General features: G+C 37.9%; 1 protein-coding gene across 17 annotated transcripts in view; it reads left to right on the top strand.

Annotated features, from left to right (window-relative positions):
* DLGAP2 (DLG associated protein 2) overlaps positions 1 to 22,810 on the top strand; it is a 453,855-nt gene that overhangs the window by 175,385 nt on the left and 255,660 nt on the right. Inside the window, exon 1 of one of the 17 annotated variants that reach the window (XM_090136325.1) lies at positions 13,507 to 13,568. The exons of the other annotated variants lie outside the window; for them this stretch is intronic. The gene's annotated coding sequence lies outside the window, so the exon portion shown is untranslated. Of the gene's footprint in view, positions 1 to 13,506; positions 13,569 to 22,810 lie in introns of those variants that run through there. 17 annotated transcript variants of the gene reach the window in all.

Raw genomic sequence — 22,810 nt, 5'->3', positions numbered from 1 at the left:
ATTTACTATTTCAGTAGCTCCTTAGCTATTAAAATAGCTATTAAAGTCGTTCAGTTAAAGCCTTCATCTTAGCAGTGGTTTTATCTTTCTTTATGAAACATTAAAAAAATGGGTTAAAAGGCAGCTTGCACCCTCATGTACTCAGAATGTTCCCTTATTTGGCTATAGCAAGTGTACAATGAAAAAATCCAAGCTCCTCACATAGATTACACTTTTTATTATTTTCTTTTTTTATTTACACTTTGTTTCTCTATTTCAGCTCTTTGGCTTCTTTGAACCTTGTTTTAGAGGAATGACAGTTACTTCTAAGAAGACTTACGTCCTCTTCTAGCTGTGGTTTTCACCTAGGTCATCAAGAACACTGTAATGGCCAATGTCATAAACATGAATGATGACAAAAACTCAGAGGTTCCAATGAAGAGCTATTAAGTCAGTGGGGAAGAATAACAAGTGAAAACTATAAAATTGAAGATCTGACTAATTTTACTTTTGCATGCCTGGAGTCTTAGAGACTCCTCAGCAGTGGTTACTTTCCTTCAGAACCGTCACATGTATAAATAATACAGAGGTTTTTCTGTGCCAGGCAATGCCACTTTATGGATGGCCTCATAACAAACAAGAAATTGACTGTGGAAATTAGTAGGTACAGCCTTGTTGTTGTCGAAACATAGCATTGCATTAGGAGTTTAGAAGTTTTCATTTTTAAGATTAAGTTGCTGATTTTAGAAGTAAGAAATGCATATATTGTCAGGAAATGGTGGGATAACCATGATTTATAGCATGAACAGAAAGGATATTTTTGCCAGCAAGACTTCTGGCAAAGAATCTATGTTAACATAGCCTGCATAGCATTTTACGTATGAAAATGGCAGCGTATAGCTAGAATGCAGCTTCAAAAATAATGTATAGTTTAGGATATGTGAAATATCTCCATGCTTTTGAAGCAAAAGCCCTTCAGTGTGAATCTGTTGATGTATTATTCCTACTTGTTTTCAAAGGTATTGAAGGATCTCTGTTTCCTCAGGATTTCTGTTGCTGACGCCCATCTCTTACTCTTTTAAACTGTCCTCATCCTCAAGGCGTATAACATTATCAGTAGGACTTAACACACAGCACTGTCCATTTAAATAGCTTTATGTTTGTGCTCTGTCCATGATTCTCCCAAAAACTTCTTCCAGCCTTTGGGGCTCTGTGCAGAAGTATTGGCTGATCGTCAGATAGCCATTTGCAGGATTAAGACCAGAAAATGAAGGTGATTTTAACTGAATGGAAGGACTCTTGTGAGGTTCAGCACCTTTATGGTCAAGATGCTGGTCTTAGAAATGATCCTAAGTAGGACCACTGTCTATGTGACACTAAGCCTAATCTCTCTGTACCTTTCTCTGTAAGCCCTCCATAAATGGGGCTGAAAAGAGCCCAGGTAACATAGTTGCTGAGTACGTATTTAAAATGAAAGCAAGTATCGTCTGTAATTTCTAAAGACACTTGCTGATGTCAAGAAGTGTATTATTTTTGAACCTGTCACTCTGCATCACAGATTTTCAGTGAAGAGTTAAGGAATTCAATACCCATCTGAAAATAATCTCCCTTCAGTACACCACCATTTAGTTTTGTCTTGCTTGTTATGCTGGAAGGATTTGTAGTTGTTTTAAATTACACTGTACATTATTTTGACATATTCACCTCTTAATGTAGCTTTGTAGAAACTGTATGGTATTACAACACATTAGCAATCAATAACCACGCTGCTGCTTGAGGACATTGCATTTCTCAAAAAGACACTCACACTCCTGAAATATTCAGAATTACCTCATTTTTTCCATTCAGAATTTTGTTAAGCAAATGCTTCTGTATCTTCAGAAGAACCATGCATCCACAATTCTATATATGTGATGCACATCAGTGGTATCAAAACTTCAAAAGTTTGTAATGAAAAATCAGTGTGCTTTCTATTTATAAGAGTTTGAACAGACAAGCAAAATCTTAATGTCCTATGCCCTGGATTTCCAATCTTTTGGCTTGCCTGTGCTGCACTGTGTAAAGAGGTGTTTTCTTGGGCCCTATATACGTAGGTCATTCTGAATGTAATGCCTCCTATTTATTTCCGTTGAAATTACAACAGACGAATGCAAAAAGCACAGTAAATACTATTTGATAGAGCAAATTCTTACCTGCAAAAGCTGTATTTCAGCATCATCTCAAGTATGCATTTTTGCCAGCAAAGAGCCTGGATGCCACACTTGTAAAAATCTGCACCAGTGGATGCAGATTCTCACTGACACCACTGCTGGAATGTACCACCCACTGCCTCGCTGTGCTCACATCCACTGTTTGCTGTCCATAAACGTTCAGCAAATGTAGATGGATGCCAGTGGGTGCCATTTATTCTGCACACCGGATTTCAGTTCCATGTCTTTGCTTTGTATACACTTCTGTGTCAGATGCATTGTGTCAGACTGCCTGTCTGCTGCCACATGTTGCACAGCAACAGCACGTAATGGAATGTTGATGGGAAGGTTCAACCTCTACTGCCATAATACCAACATCCACCTCTGAAGTTGTGGGCCAATAGCATAAAATAGGAGGCATTACTTTCAGAGCAGCCCTTCTATAAATAAGAAATGTGTATGAGATAGATTTTGTGTGTGTTTTCATCAGTGTCTCAGTAAAGTAATCATTTTCCAGAATGATTTTTATGAAATTTATTTGTGGTATATGTTTCATCATTTGGGAATAGAAAGACGTGGCATAGGGGCAGAGTTTGTTATTAATGTAGTCTGGTGTGAGGTGATCTAGACAGATTATTATTAAAAAAGTGGAAATAAATATCTATGTGTCTTCCACTTGTTTAATTTGATATTTTGATAGAGCAATTATTTTATGTGTCTGCTGCCAAGCCAACATCTTGGCAACCATTTTGCAAATCCACAAATTCAGTTCACATTCATGGCCAATTGTGCCACAAACAATGCCATCTTTACTGTCATGTGTTAAAGCACTATGTATTCTTTAGGAAAAAGAATAACAGAGTAGAAGTCACAGAAGGATTTCCATTTTATAGCCTCCACCATGACTGCTGCTGCTTTTGAAAGCTAAAACAGTAACAATTGCACAAGGAGCCATGATGAAATCTCCCTTGTTGAAGGTGAATGGAACTGGATGTCACTTTGTACCTTACTCTAAACAGCTCTTTACATTTAGAAGCAGAGTAAATTCACATTCATTCCGGTGTATCACCTTTCAATAGCTGTTCAGTTTTCCTGAGACAAACCCAGAAGACTTTAAAAGTCTTTGAGTCAGCTGTCATCAATTTCATTCCTAAATTATGCAGACTGGAGAAGAATAAAACCTAAATATTTTCAATCGTAAATTCTCCTTAGCTTTGAACTTACATGGGAAGTTTCTGATTGGTAACATCAGGATATTGATTAATCCAGCCTGATACTTTATTTGTTCGTCTAATACGTTGGCAGCCAATTCATAGTATGTTATACAGTTTGAACACTTTATAATATTTGTTAATTCAAATATAGTTTTCATAGAGAATCTTTTCTTAGTTGTATGTTTAGAATTTTTATTTTTTTTTTTTGAGCAGAGGGACTTATCTGTACATTTTCCTCTACAACACAGGTGTGTAGCTATATCAAGTTTCCAATGCCAATATTAGGAAATTGCTTTATTTCCTTTAAAAATAATAATAATCTTTAAAACATTGGACCAAATGTTCCGTTTTCCACAGCATTAATCTGACAAGCAGTTTGCATGACTGAGATCAAGTGAATTTGTCTCTATGAGGATATTTTTCCATTTTATTTGCTGTTATCTCTGCTAGTATGTTACTGTTGAGCTGACAGCTTCCTATATTATACAATTGGACATATGTAGCATTCTTCTCAAATACTGTTTTATATTTGCATGACATTTTACAGTGACAGAGTAAGAAGGCATGTAAAGTCAGCATCACAGTAATTTGATTCTATGAGACTTACTGCAGCATTCTAGAGTTGATGAGGAATCTGAACTCTTTGATCATGGCAGCATTCTTTAGTTAGTTTGTTTTTTTATTATTATTTTTAAGTAGGTGTTTGGAAATTAATGCTAGTTATGACAGCTTTTATTGAGTACGCTTCAAATATTTCAGATTGATTTGCCTCCAAGTGCAAAGTGCATATGTTATGGACCAAACACTGTAAATGACAGTTCATGCCAGAAAGCTGCATCTAAGCACTGCAGTTCTGTTCTAGCCATGCAGCTGCACAGATTGGTGGCACAATTACAGCTATCTGTGTTTTAATGTACTGTTAACCCAGTTTGGACTCCAGCTTCAATGCTGCGCAGTCACTTCACTGCTGACACTAGTGCTATGCTTTCATTGCTTGGACATTCTGTATCAGAGAGAGTACTCTATCTCTTTCCTTTTTGAGAGCAGCAGCATGAATGAAGAATCACATGGCTGACTAAATCGAATCTGTAGGAGGTACAGGACATACTCAAGTGAGCCCTTTATGTTGTCAATGGTTCAATTCTATAGTTTGTAATAGATATTATATTCCGTATGGTAAAGTGTACTTTCTGTTAAGCTTTCATTGAGAACTGAGAACCGTGAGAGCTGAAAACTGCCAGAGCTTTGTGGAAATACAACTTGAACCTTTTCCTCATAAAGAGCTTTCCTAAGAGGATCCAAATGACTTTGAAATTAAAAAAGCCAGATTCTCTTAAACTATGATCTAGAATAGTTAATAAAAGCTGCAGAGATTTCAAAGAGGCCTGATGAAGCAGAGTGCAGATGTGAGGTTTATAATCCAGTGACTCTCTTCTCCCTGTGACCTCACAATGGACAATCTTTGCTTTCGGTCAGCTATTCACATCTGAGCTCTTACAAACTATGAATGCGCTTACTGGTCCTTGGCAGTATCTCCTTTCAGTCTCCTTGTAGCCCTTTACTGCTCTTAGCAATCATTTGGGCTCTCTTTGATCTGCAGGATCAGGGAATGCTTTTCTCTCATTCTGTTTTTTTCGGCCCCTGTCCTGCAGTAACTGAGGCTGCTGCATTTCCCAAAGAAATGTGCCACCTTCTAGGGGATGCCACCAGCTTGTCACTCCTTTTAAAGGAATGAGAAAAGAAAAATGGAAGGAAAGAAACACATCTGTGTATCAAACATTGTATCTGTACCTTGTCAGGGTAAAGATTCTGATTCCCATTGTGTGATCATTTAATATAGCAAATTTGTTGGGTGCATGTATACATAAATAGTGTGTTAGGTTTACCATATATGATTATGAGTACACAAAAAGTGACGATAATCTACAAACATACATATTTTATACTGACATGGCATAGTTTTTTCTATTTGGAGTTCCTGTGAATCACTTCATATACATAGGTTGCTCCAAAAGTAATGCCTCCCCTTTATTTCCATGGAAACTACAGATACAGATACAAAAAGTGCAATGAAAACTATTTAATGGAGCAAATTCTCACAAAACACTATTGCTCAGCATAGTCACATATTTGTCATTGATGAACAAATCTCACGTGCCATGCTCATAAATATCTGCACCGGTGGAGGTGACCCGCTGTTTCACAGATTCTTTGACAGCATCATTGCTAGGAAAATGTTGTCCACGTAGTCCATCTTTCATTGGCCCAAACAACTGGATCAGCATTGTACTCCATGATCTTCAAACTGGTATGGGGCCTGGTATTATCGTGTTACAAGAAAAAGGTTGTCTTCTTCTCTGACCTGACTCTGGAAGTTCAAGCCTTCAGCTTAGTCAGCGTTGCAGTCTCAGAGTTGATGGTTTGTCTGGGTTTGAGGAGATCCAGGAGGATCACCTTTTTCCTATCCCTAAAGACAGTGCACTTCATTTGATCCCACACTGCATCTTGAACATTTTCTTCGATGGAGAATTCGTATCTTGCCACTCCATGGTCTGCCATTTTGACTCTGGCTCATAGTGGTGACACTGTGTCTCATCACTGAGATGTTGTCACCTTCAGGCTTGTATAGGTCCTGACAAGCTTAGTTATGGTGTTCTTTTTGTTTCTGTGTGAGTATTCAGAGGACCCACCTGGTACAAACTTTGTGTTATTCCAGTGTTGTCACCATCATTTTCAGTGCATTGAAGCCAATATTCAGCTCTGTATACAGTTCCCTGATCATAATCTGCTGATTCAAATGGATGAGCTGATCAAGACTCTTTATTTTGTGTGTAACAACTGTACATGGTTGTCAGGAATGTGGCTTGTCCTTCACATCACTGTTGCCACTGCTGAAATGCACCCCTCACCGCCTCACTGTTCTCACATCCACTGTTTGCTCTCCTTAAACATTCAGGAAGTATCAATGATTGTCAATGGGTGCTATTTTTTCCACATGGATTCAATTACATACCTTTGTTTCATCCATACTTCTATGCTAAGATGTCATTTTGTCAGTCTGCACCTCTGCTGCCATCTGTTGCATAGGAACAAAATGGAATATTGGTGGGAAGGTTTAACTTCCAGTGCCATACCACCACCATCTAACTCTGACATTGTGGGCCAGCAAATTAAAATAGGAGAGCAGCCTTTATATATATGAAAAGACTTTTTTTAAGGATATCAGCAGTTCAGAAGATACACAGTATGCTAACACATAAAACATTAGTCCATCAAAATGATAGCGTGTCGCAACAAAACATTCTCAGCTCAAGGAGTTCTCCTTAATTTAATGCCAATTAATGTACTTATTGATTTGGGCACTGAGAAATGAAGGTGATTTAACATTCAAGGGAGGCATCTCTCCTTGTCTTTTTTCAGGCCCAGCCATAGGTCCAACGCCCAATGCCTCTTCTTACTTCCTGGCCGCCTCTGCCCTTCTTACCACCATAAACCTTTTAAGCAGCGCAGGAGGGTGAACTTAGGATGGTTTCTTTTAGCAGTGCATTCCTCCTTGCTTGTTTCTTCTCCTCTAGTGAGAAGAAGAGAGGCTGCCTCACAGGCATGACGTGCCTCTCCAGCCATGACCCTTCCACATGCTTCCTCCTGCATCTCCTGAAGTCCTACTCCTCTTGGTTGCCATCCCTTCTTCACAAAGCTCTGAGAAGGTGCCATAACCTCACTGACAGGTTGATGCTTTGGGCAGGGCGGAGAGGGTTGTGGAGCTGGTTGGGAACTGGCTGGGACTGACTAGGTGGAGCAGAAGGGAAAAAGCTCGCTTGATCTTGATTTTCAGTACCAATACAGACCGTGAAAGTGGGGCCTCACGATCCTTCTGACTTTTTGTGCTGAAGCCAGCTGGGACCTACTGGGATCAATAGTGCACAAGGCAGTGCACAGCCACCTGCCACACTGGGCCTTACCAATTATGCCCTGTAAAGTTGTTGGGTTTTTTAATATTAATTGCTTTAGCGACCATTTAGTGGCAGCTTGTCAGTTCATAATTGGTCACCTCACAAAGAAGCCCATGTCTAAGTTGAGGTGGGGTCAATAGAGTTGAAAATGAAACCCGAAGTACAGGAAACTTTCAAGGACTGGAGGCTTTTAAAGATATTTTCCTTTTCTTATCCTGACAAATTGCTCTGTCTTGCTCACCCAAGAACTTTCCTTTATTAAAAAAATACTGAAGGTAACATGAGCTGTAAAATATTCTCAGAAATAATTACAAGCCCTTGGAAGAGCAAGCTGGCAATGAGCCACTGGTTACTGCACAGGAAATTCATGTTTCCTTGTTTTTCACTGGAACTAAAATAGAAGATTGCTGTTACAGTAAGGGCTCATTCCGATAACATAAATGCACAATGCAATTGGCTCTCATCAATGGCTGTTCGTTTATGTTGTTGTTCTCCCAGAATGCCCCTGGGACAGTAGTTTTGAAAGTAAAATGTTTAGTAAAAATAGAATAGGTTTAAAGTGATTTGAAATGTTTTCTTTCAGACAGGTCCAGGTGGCATTAATGCCTTGTTTTTTAGATTGAGTTATAAGATTGCCTCTGCTCATGGTCTTCTAGGACAGCTGCTTTCTGCTTCTTGCACCCTTCTCAGCAATGTTACTGTCTTCATTTCTACTACTGGAGAGACACTTGAAGGTTAGGCAAATAGGCTCAGTACCTTCAATCCCAAAAGGGTGAGTGCACTGATCAGCCATATTAAGGAAACAGTTTTTGGCTTCAGGCTGTTAGGATGGCTGAGAAGTGATTCATGATATGTCACATAGCATTTTCAAGTATTGAAACTGGGAGACTTAATTGAAGAAGATATGTGTATAAAAAGCATCTAATCTGAAATATTTTTTCTTCTTTTCTTCTTTTATTTTTATGGCTACCAATTAACTATGTGTTTATGAATTAGGGAAGTTGCTTGATGAACTTGAATTACCATTCTTTGAATATCTGAATTTCACAATCTATACAGTCAGTCAATAAGATAAGATATGATGCAGAAGCATAATGGGGTATTTGGTTTCACTATAGTAATCATGTTGAATATCCACCCAGTTGGCCAGGTTTGCCATTTGTGTGACTCAGCAGAAGCCTACTGAAATTTGTGAACAAAATGAATAATAATAGCTCAGAATTGCCACAATTGTTTAATCATTATAGAAGATTTTTAAATCCTCAGTTCTATATTTCATTTTGTCAGTTAAACATATCAATTAAAAAAACACATAGAGTAGCTATTGCTTTATTTGAGGTATAGCCTTACTTTCGTGGTTCAGCGTAAGGTCTAATTGTCCAAGTGCTTCATAGTCAAATACTGTTTTTTCTGTAGGCCTCATATATTGGCTTATGTAAACCTGTTCTGTGGCAGATTTCTTACTTCTAGTATCATAATTTCTCTTAGGAATCCCTGTTTACTGCATCAAATTCGAATTCTCAGGTGCATGTGAGTTGTCCCTTTAAATCTAGTTGAACCATGTAAGGCAGATCCTAATGCTTTTTGGTCTTTGATATGCATGAGCTCATTCATAGCGATGGAGTGCAGTTGTTCTGGGTGCTTAGAACCTTCTGTTCACATTAAAATGGATGTAAGTGTGTAAGGACATATTAAATTGTAAATCTACAGACTTCATTCACATGCACACACACAGATTTCCTGTTTCTTATCCAGTATTAACTGGGTGAGTAATTTCAGCATTTCCCTGATTATACTTCCAACAGTAATACACACACAAAGAGTTCTCTCCTCCTTAGGTAATACCATGGCAACGTTACTAGCTACTGCAAATTTTGTCACTTCATTGCATTATATTTATACTGTGCAAAACACTGCAAATATGTTAGCATTATAAGATGCTAAAAAATATTTGTATGTTGACTATAATTATCAGTACTAGTAGGCTGGCTGTTCACATGTCGAATCTTGCAGTTTTTTCTTTGTAGTTTTGTCAGTATTTTATGCTAACTCTATGCTTAACCCTCTTGTACAGCAAGTACATTTAGCTTCTTCTAGGAACCAGTCTCAATATGAGATCTAGAAGGTTTTCATCCTTAATTCTGTTTTGCAATATCTGTAGAAAGATTTCATAAATCTCTTCATGAATTTAAATTAGAAAAAATAACCAAACAAAGGAAAAGCAAGATAACTTTGCAATGTAAGCTCCAAACTTGAGTGGTTACTTCTGCTCACTGATTACCATATACTTTAGCTACTACCAATCTGCTATGCTCAGTAGAAATTGTACTGGGTATCTCTGCGTAGGGCTTGACTTTTTCCAGCCTTTTGCAGAACGTTCAGTGTATATTTGGTAACACTGTATGTTATATGACATATATATTACAGAATCACAGAATTGCAGGGGTTGGAAGGGATCTTCAAGTTGAACCCCTCTGCAGTATGTCACGCAAGTATGCGTCTAGATGAGCATTAAATATCTCCATAGAAAGAGACTTCACAACCTCTCTGGGCAACCTCTTCCAGTGCTCTGTCACCTTACCATAAAGAAGTTCTTCTGCATGTTAGTATGGAACTTCCTATGTTCAAGTTTAGTCCATTACTCTTTGTCTTATTAGTACACACCATCAAGAAGAGCCTGGCCTCATCCATTTGCCTCCCACTTCCTATTAGATATTTATAAACATTAATCAGATCTCCTCTCGGTCTCCTTTTCTCCAGGCTGAACAGACCCAGGTTACACAGCCTTTCCTCATGTGGCAGATGCTCCAGGTATATATGATGATGAATTGCTCATTGTTTCAAGGAACACCAAAATAGTGTTCTTAGACTGTAAAGATACCGTTCAAATTGATTAATTCAGAAAATGCGAGTATTCTCTGTAAGACAGAAAACTATTTATTAAGTGATAAGGATTTAATAATTAGCTAATTGGAAACAGAGATGAGAGACAACGTAGAAGAGATAAAGCTGAATAAAAAAGTGGTTAGTATGACTGGATGCACCAGCAGAAGGGAAGCACACAGACAAAATCCAGATTGAATAATATTTATTAAATAATCAGTTGTGGCTGACAGTACTTGCTTTAGGCATGATGCACTCTTACCAATTGTAACTCGTATAAAAGATTTACCGATAGCTTTGAAACATTCCAGCATTCAGCTTGTTAGGCTATACATTGGTGAAGAGCACAGGACTTGTCACTGGAGATCAAGGTTCAGCTTCTTAGGTCCATTCCTAAACAATATAAAATAATCTGATTTAAGTTATATTTATTCTTATTTGAAAGCTTCAGTGCTGCCAGAGGAGTACAGTGTACTCCAGTGAATTTGGAAGTTCAGGAATAAGCTTATCCAGTATGGACTTAGACATTCTGAGCTGGAAACTGAACCTGGAAGCATACATACTAAAAGAAAAGTCCTGTTATCTTGTTGTCAAGAAAATAAAATCCTTTGTCTGCTTTCTAGGCCACCGTATGTTAGTCATCTATTGTACAGAGGTGCAGTAGAGGTTCAGAAGTACCTGCTTTCATCAAAAGTATAATCTTATTTTAGAGTAAGGCTTCTCCCAGGAAGGACAGTGTGCCTGCTACCACTTTTTCTGTTCTTTGAAGAATTAATTTGTATGACTTAAAATATTTAGTGTAAACTCAATATTTTGAACCAGAGAAGACAGACATTAAGAAAGGACGCATTTGAAAGAAGTGTCCTCAGGAGAAAACATACTAATGGATGTTCCAATAAGAAAGGAAAGTTGGCCATCCATGAAAGGACCATAAATAACATAATATTTCTTTTTTGTCTTCCACACAATCTTCTGCTATATTACTTCAATATCTATAGTACAAATCCAAAACATATTTTCTCTGTTGGTTGTTCATGATCAGCTAAGAGAAGTTTATGTTATGAGAGAATATAAATATCACAAGATCATCAAGGCTAAAAGTGTTTTATGAATTCAGCTAACCCTATCAGGGTGAGATTGCATACTTGCAAATATCTTTGATACAGTAGGGACTAGTAATCTTGCTCTGTGTTTAACTATGAGTTCCCTGTGGTTTTTAAAGCTTATATTTCATGTTGTAAGTATGAAAAAGGAAATGAATTAACAGTGTAAAATGCTTTAAAGTATAAAGTGCCTGCCAGGCACATAGCACAGGTTCTTTGGGCATCTCTTAAAACCTTGGTTCTAATTAGCACGAGGAAAAGAGTTGTTTCCAGATGCGTAGGGAGTGCTGTTTCATAATGGGTTGTTTCAGTGGAAGCATTATCTGAATATATTTACTAGCAATCTTACCTAGTAAAGTTTTTAGTTATTACAAAAAGTTTTAGTTATACTAAAGTTTTTAGTTTTTAGCAAATATCTTAGAACATTTAATCTGTGGTTCTTTCTTTGACAACTCTCCTGTTTATAACTACAAAAAAAGTCAGAAAGATGTTTTAAAGTTAGTTTTGAATAGCTTATAAATAATATGCTTTTGCCAGTATGGGTATCTTCAACCATTTTAGAAGTTTCTCTTCTATTGTGAGCTGATATCCCAGGATGTTAGAAAGAGACCCTAAGTTATGGCATTCTGACGGACCTCCTTAAGATGACCTTGTGGCCCTGGATCATGCTGATCTCAGAGGGTAGTCAAAATCTGATTGTTACTTTTTAGCTAAGTACAACTCTCACAAGTAATGTAAAGTTAGCCACATTTATGTTTCTACAGTCCTCAAATAAGGCTGTGTAATTTGCTATACAGCTATGCTGAAAGAGTGGTATGCTAAATTCTGTGTGCCTGTGCAATGTTCTGTTGAATAAAATTTGTCTTAGCATAATATTGAGAACATTACATTCAAATCTCTTGATTTAAACTCAGTTCTATTTATGAGGAGGTGATAAAATCTGAAAATATAATGGTTTCTGCCTTTTCTTTGAAGCATTCTGATTATTCTAATCACTTATTCCATAGTATAGCAGTGTGAAAAAAGCTTCCTTGATAACAGACCAAAGTTTATGCCTTTAACAGGCATGCACTGGTATAAACATGTAGAACTTAACTGAACAGTTTATGGTGTATACATGACAGAATCACAAAAGTGTAGGAGTTGGAAGAGACCTGAAGAGATCAATGAGTCCATCCCCCCTGCTAAAGCAGGTACCCTACAATAGGTCACACAGGTAGATGACCATGCAGGTCTTGAATATCTCCATAGAAGGAGGCTCCACAACCTCTCTTGGCAACCTGTTCCAGTGCTCCATCACCCTTACTGTAAAGAAGTTCTTCTGCATGTTATTACTTCCTATGTTCAAGTTTTAGGCCAATACTCCTTGTCCTATCGCTACACATCGCCAAGAAGAACCTGGACTCATCCATTTGTTTCTCATGTTCCATTAGATATTTATAAATATTTATCAGGTCCCCTCTCAGTCTTCAGAAAGAAAGAATAAAATACATACATAGTAGCAACAAAAACGGTAATTTTCACTTCAAAACATAATAGTTTTTAGACATTTTGGTAATTCTGGGACTAAAGGTGATCTCCAAAGGCAAGTATGTGTAAGTTGGACTTATCTAGGTGAGAGCATAGATAAAAACAGAGCATTTCTCATTTACTCTGTCCACATCATGAGTCATCTAGATACGTGAGATGGTTCTAATCACTTTTTAGTGGATGTGTGCAGCCTGGTAATCCACAGTGCACAGAAGGATGCGTTCAAATGGGTTACAGCTTTGTTCCTTGCTCCTGTAAACATGTCTGTCTGTGTCTGTAACTCCAGCACTGTAACTGCCTGTATCAGATTGCAGAGATTAATATAAGTGGCTTATTTCAACTCAAGATGTAGAACAGATGGGACAGTGGAAACAGAAAAAAAGCTATGCCGTGGAAAATACAAAATAGAAACATGAGTATGAAAACTAGCTGGTCTGATTCAGTCAGGAACATGGCAATTTAGTAATATTCTCCAATCCATCATGCAATTACTATGCAAAGTAGCAAGAACATGCATGAGATGAAGCCTGCCTCTCCTTGGAGTAGCAGCTAAGTGAATCACAAGTGCAGCTGAGCTACATCAGGTGGGAGGAATCACTGCAAACTGCTAAATGCTCTGAACCAGCCTGCTCACAGAACTGTATGGGCTCCTGACTCACAGTGTGTGCTGAGGCACTTGGAGCAGAAAGGTAGTGCTGGTCCTGCAGCTGCTTGGAGGTAAGAAGCCTGGGACCGATCTCGTTCACTGAAGGCTGTGGACAGTGTGCCATCCTTCATTAGCACCTCCCATTAATGTGTTTTGAGTCATTTCTGTCCTGACTGGTTACCTGCTAAAGGGGTTTTTATGCTGTGAGCAGCTTCAGCTCTTACATTCCTGCTCCTGGGTGATACGAATCGTGGTTCCATTGAGCTGAGTTCTACCTGTCCTTGGCAGGCACTGTTAATGAGGGTGGCTTAATGACATCGCCCTTTGATACAGTCACAGTGTGCTCTGTGTAATAGAACCTAGCTGTGAATCTGTCTTCAGAGCAAATTTATATTGATGATGCAAATGCCTTAAATTTTGTTTCTCGGCTTTAGGTGTTCCATTTGTCCTCACCTTTTTTTATTTTGTAGCCTTGTTTTTGTGCCCTTGTTTTGTTAGCAGGCCAGGTTTATATGACTACTCTGTCTAGCAATCCCTTCCCTAATTCTTATGAATCTATAGCTAAAATTGATAGAGGAGTGCCTCACTCATCAAGGTAGGAGGAAGTGAAGGGAATGGAAGAGGGGAAGCAAGGATGGCTCACGTAGAATCATTTCTATATGGTAGCCTCAGCTGAGTAACCAACACGTGTATTGGCTGATACAGTGCATAGACTGACTTGATGTCAACGCTGCAAATATTGATGGGAAGGCTTGAGAGCATTGTGTGAGCTCTGTTACAGAGGAGCATACAGACTGGAGAGTGTGCTCAGTGAAATTTGAAACTGGAGCTGTTGTAAGGAGTGCGTTGTAACAAGTGCTGGGAGATGGAGGTATAAGCAGGGAGGCGCAGAAGCATGATGTGCATCCTAAGCAATCTGTGGGGAAAAGCAGGCTGTGAGGACAATGGTGTGTCAAACCTTAGAACAAGGCTAGGGAATTGTTTTGTGCTTTGGATTAGAAAACAATAACAACAACAAAACACGTGATTTTTGTTTTTGATCTTGTAGCAAGATCTCTGTTGTGTAGCTACAACTGAAAAACGGTAACAAATTCAAGAGATAAGTTTAAAAAAAGTACACAAAATGCTTGAATTTTGTGACCAAATGTGTGGAAGGAGAAAATCAATAGAAATCGTGTTTTGTGTCCCTCAGTCTTCTCAGTATTAAACACAGAACTGCCATTGATAAACAAATATTGAATTTTAATAAGGTTAGTGCTATACTGTATGTCATTTTGTAAAATAAATAGGATGAGGGTTTACTACTACTTCCAGGGAACTTTAGTTTTAATTTGAAATTGGAGATGTGTTATTGCACACCTTTTTAAATTCACAGATATGCATTTGTTCTGGTTACTGTTTTGATGGTGTCAATTAAATTTTAAAGCTCTTTTAAGCTTTCTATGCAGATCATGCCCAGTGTTTACAGTATTCCCTTTACTCTTCCCTGTAGTCATTGTTGAAAATCAACTCATGATTTATTTTATGATGATAGCATGCATGGCCATCTGCATTATTCCCTGATCCTTGCTGCCATCGGTAGCAGTCCAATTCACTGATGTGGAAATCTTCAGCTACTGTTTTCACTGACCAAGGCTTTTCTCCCCGAGAAGGAGGATCTGTATCTCAGATAATCTTTGAAATTCCTTTATTCTTTCCTGGTCCCTCCATCCCACACCAGCAGCTCATGTGGAAAAGGGAAGAATCAATACCCATTGAACCTGACTGACATAAGTGCTGAAAAATCAGAATTTGAGTTCATTTCTGTCAATTCAGTCTGCCTTGAGAGAGAAGTTAAATGAAAAGTAACTAAGAAAGTGCACCAAAGTGATTGGATTAACTGCACAGAATAGCTGAGTCAGGATGATTTTTTTTCTTTTCTTTTTTTTTCCCCCAAACAGTCTATTCCCAGAAAAAAAAAAAAAGCAGTTTCACAGAGTTTAAAACAAGCCACTCATTTGAGTTGGATGTGTTTGGTGACAGATCTCTTTGCTTTGCTTGGTCACTAAGACCACTGGTGCAGCTACCGGGCTGTGAAGACTCTCCAGCCCTGCTGTGCTAAATGCAGTGATTTTTCTTGAGGACAGGGAAATTTAACTTCACTTAACCCCAGCATCTCCTCTTCAGGCCAGCAAAGAGGTATCCTTCAGCTTTCTGTAACTCAGAGCCTTGAGATGCAACAGGAGAAGTTTACTCATTTCTTACTGTGATTGCTCATTTATTTAGCAGCTGGCATGCCACTAGCATTTGAGCTGCAGCCTTCACCTCCAGATCAGATAGCTAGCTGGAGTTTAAAGCATTGTTTCATTGTAAGGTGTGTGTGGAGAATGGCATCAAGGAGTTATTTCTCCAGCTAATGCTGTACATTATTGATTGAGAATGTAAAAGAGGAAAATCACACCTTTTCATTTCTTTTTTTTCTTTTATCTTTCATCTGAGCTAAAAGAAAGGTTACAAGGATTTGTCTTGCTCTCACTAAAGTCAGGGTTAATTACTAAATACTTTTTTGAGCTCTGTTAAAATCCTTAGATTAAAGGCTCCAAATACTGTAAGTATAAGGCATTCTTATTTATTATTCATTTGTTTCCATCTGCTTCAAGACATATGAAAAACTCATTTCAAATTTAAAAACAGATGTAATTTGGGACTTTTTTTTCAGTGGGGAGTGGGAGTCATCTTTAGATTAATAACCATCCACAAAAATTAATGGAAATGATTGAGTTTTGTTTTATTAATATTCACATATTCTGCAGGAGAAAACAAAATATAAGCATTAAAAGCAAAGCTATCTTACAAGTTCTAAAAATATGTGGATCCTCCAATTTTATTCCATGTTTTTAATTCATCCATCCAGCACCTGTAGCCTTTGCTCTGGTTGAGATGATCTAAGCTAGAGGCTAAGCAGAAAAGGGGTGGCAGTGCATTGAGTTTGCTTCAGTGAGAACTCTGAAGAGCAGGGAGAGCATTTCCAGTGGTGGTGTGGTCTGAGCTTTGCAGCAGCCTGGCTCGGTGAGGAGCTGCCCTGTTGTCCATTTTCCTGGAGGGTGTCTCCTCTACGAGCAGGAGAAGCCTAGGGCTGAATCCTTCGTCTTGAGAGGCTGCTTTGTGCTGAGAAATAGCTGCAGGGGACAAGTTCTGGACCATGCTATTATGACTTAGTGAAGTTTTGTAATGAGGTTTATGGGCCTAATATTTATTTTATTAAAGTTTTACAGCTCATTCTTAAGCACCATTATAGAATGTCAGTGTTTATTAGAGATCTGTGTGTGTTTCCAGAGTGCTGATGGCTGTGGTTTCTGAGTACTTGAGGTGTCGAAGTTATCAATTTGACTGCGAATCTAAATTAGGCTGTAATGCCCTTGAGTATGTTTCCTCCAGATCAGGCAATAATCTCCATGATTATGGGCTCTGTTGTGTATTAATTGACCATGACTTGTTATGCATCCTAAACTGAAGATGCATAACCTATTTCAAGGTCGGTTATCTCCTAGTCAAATGTCTCAAAAGGGTGAATATTGATGAATTTCAGCATTAGTCATCTCCCTTTAAAAATGTAACACAGATCCTTTGGTGCGTGCTTTTATGTAACACATCCAAAGCTTGTCTTCCTTAGATCTTTACACAGACACTTGTAGCAAAATTTTCAGCTTTTTATAATTAATGAAGAGAGACAATAAATTATTAACTTTAGAAGTATGACTAAATGCTTTTGCTAATGGTTGTTTACTGGAGATGTGGAATGTTAATTGTGCTCTGGTAAAGTTACCAGGGAAGCTTTGGAATACCACAGTTGTGGTGCTTGCATGGAGAGAAAGTAATTGTACAGTGTTAGCAAAAAGGAAATCCTGCGTGTGTCAGAGGATTTGAATGGGAAATCAAGCAAGTCATTTGCATTATAGTCTGGTGTTTTAAGCCATGTAAAGGACCTAAATGCTGTAGGTAGGCTTCCCTATGCTGTGACTTGCATGGGAAAACTATGTAACAAAAGGAGAGAAGGCTGGACCCAATTTCATATGTGTGGTGTATCTCAAAAATAAATAAATAAATAAAATAAAATAAAGAATGCATGTGGAAGATATGCAAACTGAAAGAATAAGGAGAGTTTGCTTTATTGAATGTCACTGCAGTAGATGTAGCTTTTGAAGGCATTTTCAAAATGGTCCTTAGGCTGGATTTTATGGTAGCAAATATTCCACCATCATATTATTTAGCAGATTCAAATATGAAGCTTATGCTATTCTAGACGTATACATCTGCTTTTTATGTTATTAAAATGACCTGCATTTCCCTAAAGCTTGCAGTCTGGATATCTCAGTGGTCTTTATTAACGTGACCTAATGACCAAATCTTTATTATCTAAAGGCCTTCTGAACGGAAAACTCAGGATAGAAATATCAACTTGAAAGGGACTGAAGAGGAAACCAGTGCTATTGGTGGAGTCAGAACCCAGCAGTCCTGCCCTCGCTTTTCTCTTTTATACAGCTATGTCTTGGCAATAACTGGAAGCCTGTGCAGCACCTTGTCTGAGTCAGTTCTCAGAGCTGGTGACATTTCATAGCCCTTTACTTCTGGTATAACTGTTAGCACAAGAACAATCAATGAAACTCAGCTTACTACCCCCCAAAATATAACTAAATAAAAATACATGTTTCTTGGATGGGACAGGAGCCAAACAAGCTTAATTAAAGTAATTATCAATAGGACATAAGGTAGCATGCAAAAATATTTCCGTTTTTCATTTACAGAAAGTTACTTTTCAATCATAAATTATCAAAGCTTCTCTTGCCTTTGTAGTTAAACTGGAACCAATACTGGAGTATACCTTGTGGGTAGCAAAGCACTTCTTTCTAGGAAGAAAAGGATATATAATGTTAGTTTTTTATGATTTTGACAGATGAATAATATCTTCCATTCTGAAAGCTTCATTTTTCACAGTTTCATTACTCATTTGGTATTTTCTCTTGAAAACTATGTCCCGTACCTTTTAAAGTCATTATGTAGCAACAACACAAAAATCCCCACAGCATCACAGCTGGATACCTGTGTTTACTGACTGTATTCAGTTGTGTCAAATCTCACTACTGTCTACAGCACAGAACGCAGTGAGAACTGCTAGAAAATATTGGATCTATATAGAGATGTGCCACCCACTTCCCAAGTCATGCAGACCTGATGCCAGGACTGTGCTTGCTCCCTTAGACAGACCTTTGTTGCCAACACAAGTAAACTTAGCTGGATGGTAAATGAGCGTGCAGTTAATAATAAAGCTCTAAGACAGAAAGTGGGAAATATAGCGATCTCTATTGTTATTATTATATTTTCTTGAAAGAAAAATTTCTTAGGATATATAGCTTCATATATTAGTTATTCTTGAATTCTAATTAAGACTGTCTTCTAAGATGAATAAAAGTGTTCTTCGTGGTTAAAAAATAAATAATCCAAAAATGAAGAGATACCTAAGAGGAACTGTTTGCCTTGCGTGATTCAGTAGTCTGCTCATTTTGAGGTATATTGCAATTGGAAGACAAACTGTATATTTTTAGAGAAGGAGGTAGGAGGTAAGCCTCATTATTATATCTGGTACGTTCCTCACCCCGAGTTCTAAAATTAAATCCCTGGTTGGAGTTTAAGCTGGATGCCTGAAGCTGGCTACAAAGACCCGAACTTCTTAGCCTGTCTGGAAGGATTTTATTTCATCTGTTACTGGTACAATAGAGATGTCTCAGTATTGAACTGATCGCCTCTCCCTTCTTCTGTAATGGCTGTTGAGTAATAGGTGTCTTTAACTCTGCCTCCTTCCAGGTCTTTTAGATGAGATGAATTGTGCCCTTAAAATGACTATTTCTCTCTGCTCACAGAGAGGCAGCTACCTTATATGCAACTCAGTGGAGTCATCTACATTTGATTATATGAATTCCATTCTATAGTTGTTGCATAATGAAAATGGACGCTCTCCCTAAAAAAAAAAAAAAGTAAATTCAAAATCTAGACTAGCTTAGAAAAGCTGTTCAGTCCAAGGTCATTTCTGTCTGATTTAACTTCTCCTCCTATGCATTGCCTGTCTGATATATTATGTTTAGCTGTCCATTAGTCTTGCCGAATGCATTGTTCCTCTTTTTTTCCCTTTTTCTTCATATTAAACATCACACTCATAGATAATAAAAATGTCCACAAAACTATATAGCCATAGAAAATATTTTATCCTTAATGTGGTCAGATATTTTGAAGCTAAATTTTCACAGCAGGACTTCAAGATGGATATGATTTCTTTTCATCAAAAAGTCAGATAAATGTGATCACTTATGCTAAGGATGACTTCTATCTCTTATCTCACTGTGTCATATATAGAAACACGAGGAAGACTGCGTGCGTCTCATCTTGGTAAATCTTATATGTGACTGTTTAAAGAGAGTAGAGAAGTAGTTGTTTTTTTTTTTTTTAATTTTGTATTGTAAGTAGAGAATTTTAAATTAATTCTGTGATAATTATAATGCTTTTAAAGCATTCAGCTCTATGGTGGGATGCTTCTAGTTTTGTGGGGAATTGAGTGATTTGGCTCATTTTATGTGGGATGTTAGCTAACCAGCAGGCCAGATTTCTTAGGGGGTGTATATAGTGAGAAATGTCTTTCTTCTGTGTTCTATGGTTTCTCAACAAGCAACTTAGAGCTTTTGGGCAAGGGCCTTGCATCCAGTGCCTTGTTCTATTTCTTGAGTGAATTATTTTTTTTTAGATTGAGGGATGGACTGTTGGCTTCCTGCATCATTGCTGTAATGTACAATTGTTCTGGTAAGGACATAATGAAAGAGTCCTCAGGAGCAAAGTGAGTCCATGAGAAGACTGAAGTAAGATCTATCAATAAGAAAGACACTGGACACCAGGCTTACTGACAAAATGAAACTCATGGGTGGCCAGATTAGGAAGTCAAATGTTGTTACTTTGTCATGGAACCAGATTGAACTGGCTGTTTCCTGTTATGACTGTGGGCATACACTGGGATATTCCATGAAGCAGATATTAAGGCAGCAAGTGCCGTGTTTCTATAGTAACTGAACTGTATAACAAGAGCTAAGGTTCTTGTTTATATCTGTGTTTTGGAGATGAGACTCCTATGACATCCTTGCTACTTTCTTTGCTGTAATATACTGTAGTAGGATGAATTCTCTAAGTCCCACAGTGTTCTCATTTGTCAGAAGATTGTGTATGTGTGTGTATGTATGTAAGGTTGACTGCAGAGACAGGGAAATGCATATTTTTTTATTCCCAAGTAGATGTCCTTCTAGCAGGTACAGAATCATACTTTTGTCCTGTGTTTTAGCTATTCACCCTTATTAATTTTGTTATTTACTGTTCAGTACAACAGCTGTAATGGGAACGTTACTCCCACTCCAGCCTTGCCTCCAGCTTGATAATTGGGGTCACTTTCCTGAGAGAAAGGAAAGAATTGTAATGGCAAAAACCTTCCTACTGAAGAAGTCTTTGGAAAAGACTCATTTTCCTGCTTCGTAGATAAGGTCAGATCTAGGCTGGCGTAAAAAAGATTAAAACAATTCATTTCCTTCTTGCTCACCATTCTTATGCTTTATCAATGTCAGTTGCATCTGATGCTGAGATCTTATTGCTGAATTATAAGCTGTTAGTGTCTTAGATGGACTCGTAGTCTGTCAACCCGAGAATGCCTACCTCTGAGCTTTTGATGGAAACATAGTTGAAGAGGTACCATTGCAGGAGCTGGAAGATGACAGCAGTTTTAAGAATGTGCACGTCTTATTTAATTTGCCAGCTCTTTCCTTGGTAGTTTTACAACACTGCTAGTAAAATGGTGAGCTGTGTGCATTATGAGATTTTACTTTTCATCTGCTGGTTGTGTTTCTTGTGCTAATTCCATTTTCATAAAAGAAAATCTGAAGTAGGACCACTCTTGTTTTCTCAGCTTTGGCAAGAGACTTCTTATACTTACAAATCATAATAAACTTCTCTTTATGTGTAATATGTTCATCACTGAAAGCTAAACACGTTATTCACGACTAGTTAATAGTAACACTTTCTTCCTTTCATTTCTCATAAATAAAGAACATAAATACCTAAATAAAGCAAGTAGCATTATATGGTGGATATTAATATTTTAGTCGCAAGTAATCTAAATTGGCGCTGTTTTAATCCAATGGTTGGACCACATGACACCAGAGATCCTTGCGGTGTAAATGATGATAGCTTGTTACCATTATAGATATTTTGACAAAACTTCTAAATCATTTCCCTTTTCTGGAATGTTGTCTCTTTCTCATTGAACACGTGTACTCCATCTCTTTCCTATAAAGCAGTTCTTTAAACTTGGTGGATGATTGCTTTATTTCCAAGGCAAATCGCTGGCAGCTGTTCCAGAGTGATTCATGGTGTCTACATTTAAATAGTGATGCCTAATCATTATAAAATGATCCATCTGGGTTTTTATTCTACAGGGGGGACTTTCTGTGCTATGAAAAGACACAAAGCATGTGACACAGGGATATTTTAGTATGAGAACATAACAAATGCTCTGTCTTACAGCTTCCTAAATTCTTGATCTTCCCTGAGACCTTAAACACAGCAGCATATAAAGCTTACTTATGGAAACTGTAAGTTGCTGACACAACTGTCCTGTTCTTTATTTAGGGTAAGATTGTGCCTATTGGCATGGCCCTGAGCGAGAGGCGATATGTGAACTGCATCAGTGTAATGGTAGCCTGGGGAAGTGTGGTGACTCAGATATTCCTCTGAATCACATTTTCTCTTCAGCTTCTTCCTTGCTCAGAGGGAATAGTAATTTACTTCTGGAAATTAGTATCTCTCTGCAGTGGTGCAGCTGTTCTGGCCAAGTCTGGAAAAAAGACTTTAAACTCCACCCAGTCCCATCCCTCCTTATGTTCCTTCTGCCCATTTCTTTCAAAGAAGAGAGAACTAGATAAATATTCTGGGTTACTCCTACACACTAAGGCCTAAAATTTGGGTAGTTTGCATTGGGTTCTAATTGCAGGGTTCTTGTTCTTCCAGTCTCTCTTGCAGACTAAATCTTCACAGAGATGACTCCAGATGTGATACAGCAGCCTAAACAAAATAAATAGCATTTTATTTTGGCTCAGTCACTTATGTAAATCATGACTGATAATTTGGAGTTGTTGTACCAATACATGGATTTTTCTTTATCAAGCAGCTTATAGTTTGGAGCAGTAAACAGATTCAGTTCTAATGCAGTCTGAAACACAGCCTGCCAATGTCTAGAGCTGCATCCGCT

Source organism: Phasianus colchicus, chromosome 2 (assembly GCF_987193195.1).
Source record: "Phasianus colchicus chromosome 2, bPhaCol1.hap1.1, whole genome shotgun sequence".
Lineage (NCBI taxonomy): Eukaryota > Metazoa > Chordata > Aves > Galliformes > Phasianidae > Phasianus > Phasianus colchicus.
The sequence above is the reverse complement of the archived record's forward strand: the minus strand, read 5'-3'. Positions and strand labels throughout refer to the sequence as shown.